Genomic DNA, 6,720 nt, shown 5'->3' on the forward strand with positions numbered 1-6,720 from the left:
ATCTATGAGAAAAAAATTAGGCTTCAGAAGCAGCATAAATGCAAGATTCCCTGCATCTACCACATCCAAGGAGGCTGTGAAGGGCAAACGCAGTTCAAGTTGGGCCCCAGATCTGGTACAAAGTGACACAGAGGTCTTCTTTCTACCCTGGTATGGTGTCTGCTCTGCAACCCAAAGGAGCTGGAGACAGAGAGGGGAGGCTTTGAGGATTTCTTGAGTGGCTCTGTTTGGACCACACACATTTAGGGCAAGAAACAGCCAAGAGCTCCTTCACTAGGACTTGGGTGCAAGGGCTCTGGTGACTGACTCAGCATGTTTCAAACTGGTACAGCCCCCACTTGTTTTCAGGGGGACATTAACTCTTCAACAATTCCACTTGTTTTGAATGATATCCTATGTTCTAAATGTCTCTGATCATCTCTCAGAGGTGTTGGTTAATTTTTCTTTTATTGGTGAGCTGCGAAACTTATAAATGATATGTAACGATAATAAGGAGATGAACGTATCTTTGCAGGGGAGTTACGTTGTTTCCTGCACTGTCTGATAAGAGCCACATCATAGCTCACGAGGAAGACATCCATGCATCTTTACCATGTCCATTTCGCAGATGGTGATGCTGGTCTTTGTCCAGTAGCTTTCTCGACTGCTACCTCTTCATAGATCTGGGGAGCAATGGATAGAACAATCTCAGCCCTTAAGTCCCAGGAGGCTGGAAGTAGCAACACTAGTACTGTATGCAGTGATGTGATCTACCTCCAAGACCAAATGAGGGGAGGTGGGCCTGTGGGCCCCAGCAGGATGGATCGTTTCTGTTTGAAGTGACTCAGAGGTGACTTCTCATTGTTGAGAACTGAAGATGCGCACATGTAAACGTGAGGCATTTGAAAAGATGTCATGTGTTTGTTTTCTTCCGAGACTATCAAAAGAAGAGGAAAAAAAATACAAGAATACTCCCAAGAGTCTTCAGCAGGCGCTAGATAGAAAAGGTCTTGGGTCTCAGTGCTGGCTTCATTGATGTTCTCCAGCAGGGACCTGCCAGGTGTGTGCTCTGGCTGGCACTAGAGAGCTAAAGGAATGACTTAGCATGTCTGCAGACACCCCTCTCAAGTTCGCCCCTGCTTTTTGTTGTTGTCTGCAAGAAAGAAATCTAGACTCCTACCACCACGAACACACACACACACACACACGCACGCACGCGCACACACACACACACACACACACACACACACACACACCTCACCACCACCTCCATCACACCACACAGAACATCACACACACATCACACATACATTCTCTCTCTCTCTCTCTCTCTCTTTCTCTCTCTCTCTCTCTCTCTCTCTTTTTCCCTCTCCTGGCAAACAGTCTCTCAGGGAAATATCCCTTCTCAGTTGGCATTCCCATAGTCTCTGAGCTTTGTAGCAATTGTTAAAAAGACTAAGATTTCTGTTCATGGCTCTGCAATGTTCTTATTCAGCAGACCTGGGATTTTTGCTCAGAAATATTATCATCTTTTTTCCTATTTGCTGTTTTTTCATAATCATAAACTTAACTCTGTAATCCAGCTAAACTTGGAGGGGAATGAGGACAATATGGAACCCAAAGAACTTCAGTATAGAGCAGAGATTACAGGGTACTGTGAGCAGATGGGGTGGGGCCGCCCTCCTGAACTACAGAAGGAATGGTTTGGTGGGTAAAATGCCCACAAGTCAAAACACTTAGAGCTGTCCACAGTTGGAAATGGTGATCTTCTTGCTGGGCTTGTCATTCCTAGACCCAAAGCACTCCATGGCTTCCATGATGCTCATGCTTTCCTTCACTTTCCCAAAGACCACGTGCAGCCAGCCAGCCACTCAGTACTGGCAGTGCAGATTTAAAAAGGAACTGAGAACCATTTGTGTTTGGTCCAGCATTTGCCATGGACAAGATACCAGGACCTGTATGCTTCAGGATGAAGTTCTCATCCTCAAATCTCCCCCCATTGATGGACCTGCCACCAGTGCCATTATGGCGTGTGAAGTCACCACCCTGGCACACGAATCCTGGAATAGTTCTGTGAAAGAAGGACCCTTATATCCAAATTCTTTCTCCCAGTGCTCAGAGCATAAAAGTTTTCTGCTGTCTTTGGAACTTTGTCTGAAAACAGCTTGAAGGAGATGTGGTGGGGTTGACCATAGCTGCAGTGAGTAGCAACAGGGTACAGCGGCGTCTGCAAACCCAGAGAAATACTATTTCTTAAAATACCATTTGAGGTGGTTCTGAGTAAAGCCTTGCTTGGTTATCACAGGTTGGTCCGGGTCATCTACACTACAGCATTATTTATTCACTTTAAAGTGAGTTATCCCAGGACCTCAGCACCAAATCAGCCAGGCATCTCAGGAAACTTCTGTCTCTGGGGAGCTTTTGAATAATGTGATGCCTTGCCTTCCTTCTCAACACTAAAGTCATAATCCCTGTGGTGAGGCCCCAGCTTGTCAACTTTTAGAACTGCACTCGAAAACTCTAGAGCAGCTAAAGTTGAAGATGACTTAGTTAGTTGAAATCCTGACACCTTTGTGCAAATGCCTGAGGTCAGAGGTGTAGCTTCCCACTTCTTAATTACCCTGACGATGTCCTACGCCCTAGAAATTACATAGTATGAACCCCAAAATGAGTAAGGCTCATCTTACCAACTCCATTACATAGATAAAGGAGTGAGACTCCAAAAGGGCAAACATACTTCCCAAGATGCTACAGTTGCCAGAGAGGCCCCAACAGGTGGCTAGCACAGCTCTTAGGCTTGCCCATTGTACCACAAGCTCTGTAGTAACTAGAGTGGCTTTGTGGCTAAGTTTGAGCCCACCCAAGTAGAGATTATTTAATAATTGCTTTTTTGTAGCTTCAGAGGAAAGTTTATTATAGATTCATAGGTATGTGCTTAAGTGGGAGAGAGAGAGAGAGAGAGAGAGAGAGAGAGAGAGAGAGAGAGAGAGAGAGAGAGAGAGAGAGAGAGCGAGCCTTCAAGTCAGTCATAGAAGCCAGCCACATGGCTGAGAGACTTAGAGAAAGAGTAAGGAAGCCCCGAGTACCAGACGATACATGCTTAGGTCTGTCCAACATCTGAAAGGAAGAAGAGAAGAAAATGGGAAAGTTATGCTTCTCTGTATCAAGACTCAGAAAGAAAATCTGACCCACTAGAACCTCATGGAGACTCTGGGAATTCTGAGAAGGAAAAGTACACGATCTCATTAAAGATCTAATTTTTCCTCCTAGTTCTTTAGAATTGCTTGAGGTCCTCAGTGAGTATCTTGGTTTGACTTGAGTGAGGAGTGGGTACCAAGGGTGAAAATAAAGACCCGTGTAATCACATACTGTCCTAGAAGACAACCAAGATGGATGGATGTTATTTGATGTTCCTAATTTACATCTTGTTAAAACATGATGTGAGAAAGAAAAAAAAATCTTCAAAAACAAGCAGTTAAGTGAATCAAAGTTTGCAAGGAAAGGGATAAATGACTCAGGGAAAGATAGAGCAAAAACAAGATAACATAATATATATATTTAGGATCAGACTTTCTAATTTACTGCAATCTGTGATTCTCCAGATCTGACTACATTGGGTATAATTATTTCTGTCTAAATAATTTTGCAGACTTGCAGCATAATAACTCAGGATCACAAATAAGAATCGGCTCCGCTGAGCTCACAACACAGCAATGATTATGTTCTTGAGTCGGTAAAGCTCTTTACAGCTTGGTACAAAGTAATTATGTTTTTTTCCCTTGGTGTGAAGCATATTAACCTGTGGAAATTACAAACCAGAAATTATAAGAAAAGTCTATGTTTCTGGTGGGAAATAGCAACACTGGTCGACTGGAAATTCCAAGCTGAATGACTTAGGATGCACTGGGAGGTCTCCCTAGTGGAAGCTGCAGGTCATTGACAGGTCACAGGCTTCCCACATGGAAAGACATTAAAGCAGAAACCCACATGATAAATAGAGGTAAAAATGTACATTTTGTAGCGGGGATAAACACCAGTATCCTGGAAGCCTGCCCCAATTGATACCTGTAACTATAGCCATTTGCCTTCATGCTGCATTTCTGCTCTATGAATAGATCATCACTGTTTATTGATTGGAGATTGTGGGAGTGGCAGGGTTTGTGTGGAGCTCCAAAGAGCATGCCTGAAGGGAAGGGCCTACCAGGTTTCTGCTGCACTTGGGAGCCTTTGTTTCACTAGTTAAATAATGACTTCAGGGTAGTTACCATAAACTCCCTCTTTCTTGTTCATCTAAAATAATTTGTACTTTCCTTTTCTTTAAAAAAAAAAAATCAAAAATGCAACCCCATTGTCATCAAATAAGACACAGAAAGAGCAACTGTACAGGTTCAAACCAGGGGTGAAACTGGCAACAATAATAGTCCCAGAAGTGTCCCAGCTTCACATAGGGACACAGGTGGAGCATCTCCCCAGCCTTGGTACCGCTGTGGGACAAAGCAGAAGAAAGACTGAGAATAGAGGGTCTCCAAACAATCAGCTGACTCATAGCACTCCAGACAGTGAGAAGGTGGGGAATTTGGGACCAACGCTACCTGTGCTGAGAAGTTAGCAGAGCCTAAGGCTGCTGGGCTCTGTGATCCCTTTGGAGCCACCCCTCAGGAGGCCTATCAGGGAAGAGGTGCAGGGCAAGAATGCTGTTAGAACCACAACTAAATAGGCTGGGGTCATATGGTGGGGGAGGAGGTCTCCTTCTGTCGGAGGTCTAGGGGAGGGGACCAGGGCAGAAGAGGGAGGGTGGGAACAGGAAGACACAAGGGAGGGGATAAGAATCAGGGTGTAATCTGAATAAAATACAATCAATTAAAAAGTTTTTTTTTATATAAAAAGCACAACTAAGACTGAGCAGGGAAGGAAACTCTGAAATTACAAAATAAAAAGTGAGACGTAGTTGCAGTGATGGAGACAACCTTGCTTGAAATTAACAGCCTTGGTGTGAAATTTAAAAAACAAAAGCAAAAAACCTAGAAATCAAGGAGTCATGTTTTCAATACCATATGAGACCAATAGAAGGAGGAATAATATGCAGCCAGAAAAACTGCATGTGAACCAAGCCTCCCTTGGAAGTCTGGAGAACAAACTCCATTCTAAATATCTGGGGTTTTTTAATATTTTACTTTGTTTTTTGGCATATACATATGTGTTATTGCACGTAAGTAGAAATATTACATACAGCAAGAAGAACCATGAAGCAATCAAGAAACATATTAATGTTACATTCAAGGTGTTTTGGCTATTTGTATTTGGCAACCTTGTAGAAAACATCTTTTCTATCTTGGTGAGTCTAAAAATTCAGAATGAGAATCAATATCTATCGTATCTCATCTCTGCCAACTCAAAACCTCCATCTAGACCTAAAAACATCTTAAGCCCTAAACAGCTAAGGTTAATTATAAGACTAAACTATCTGGTCTTCAACACCATCAGAGACTTGAGAAGGACTGAAATTTAATTACTTGAGTGAACCGGAAGAGCAGGTTAGCAGCTTCCAAAATGAGAAAGAAAAGAAATAAAAAAAAGAAAAGAAAAGAAAAAATGACAGTTTGCTGCCTGAACAGTCACCCAAAACTCTCTATAACATTGGAGCATCACCTTCAGCCTTCTGGCCTAATATAACTGACAGATATATTTGTGAAGCAGGAACTATTGAAGACTTGCTTATGGGGCAGAGTAGCAACCTGAAAGGCAAAGAAAGGACTCTATACAGCATCATGAGCAAAAAATTGATCAAAATGGGTGAAAAAAATTAAGAAATAACACCAGACACAATATGGCAATGAAAATTAAAATCAGAAAGACACAGAATAAGGTTGTAGGGCTCAATAAATACTTAACCAAAAATTAATATAATTTAAAATGAAGATGAGATAGAATGTAAAAGTAAATAAGAAAAATGTCTGAAAACTACGTCTTAGATATAAAAAAATAAAGCCTATTAAAAGCAATTAAAGATATTGAAAAAGGCATCACACAGGTAACCCTTAAGGAAGAAATGCGCAGAGAAAAAAGATACAGAAAAAATATGACAGACTCTAACCCAAGAGATTCCTTTGAGAAAAAGGAAAACATGAAACAAACTATCAGGAGAACAAACTATTTACCCAAGAACGATGACACAGAACAACAAATAAAATCTGTTTCACTTAAGTTACTAGAGTTATTAAAAGAAAAAAAAGAGCTTTTAGCTATGCAAGCAAGAAGCAAATGTGATTTAAAAATAAAATAAAATTAGATTATTATAAAATTATTTTTTCTAGCACTGTTTTATGCCAGAAGAAAATTAAATAACATCTTTAGGATATTTAGAGAAAAACAGTCAGGAATTGTGGCACCTGCCTGCATTAGCAGCACTCTGGAGGCAGAAGCAGGAAGTTCTGCACAGGATGGACATCAGCTTAGACTACATTATAAGCCTTTGTCTTAATCATGTTTTTTTTTTCCGTGATGAAATGTCCTGATACATTTCAGTTGGCTCAGATTTCCAGGTTATGGTCCATCACCTCAGGGAAGTCAGTGTGGCAGGAACTTGAGGCAGCAGGTCACAGCATTTGCGGTCATGAGAAGACAGCAATGAATCAGTGCATGCGTGCTGGTGCTCAGCTCTTCCTCCACTCTATGCATCTCAGGATCCCCTGCCTAGGGAGTGGTGCCACCCACAATGGCTGGATCTGTACCTTCACGAAG

Source organism: Acomys minous, assembly GCF_964271855.1.
Source record: "Acomys minous genome assembly, chromosome: 2".
Classification (NCBI taxonomy): domain Eukaryota; kingdom Metazoa; phylum Chordata; class Mammalia; order Rodentia; family Muridae; genus Acomys; species Acomys minous.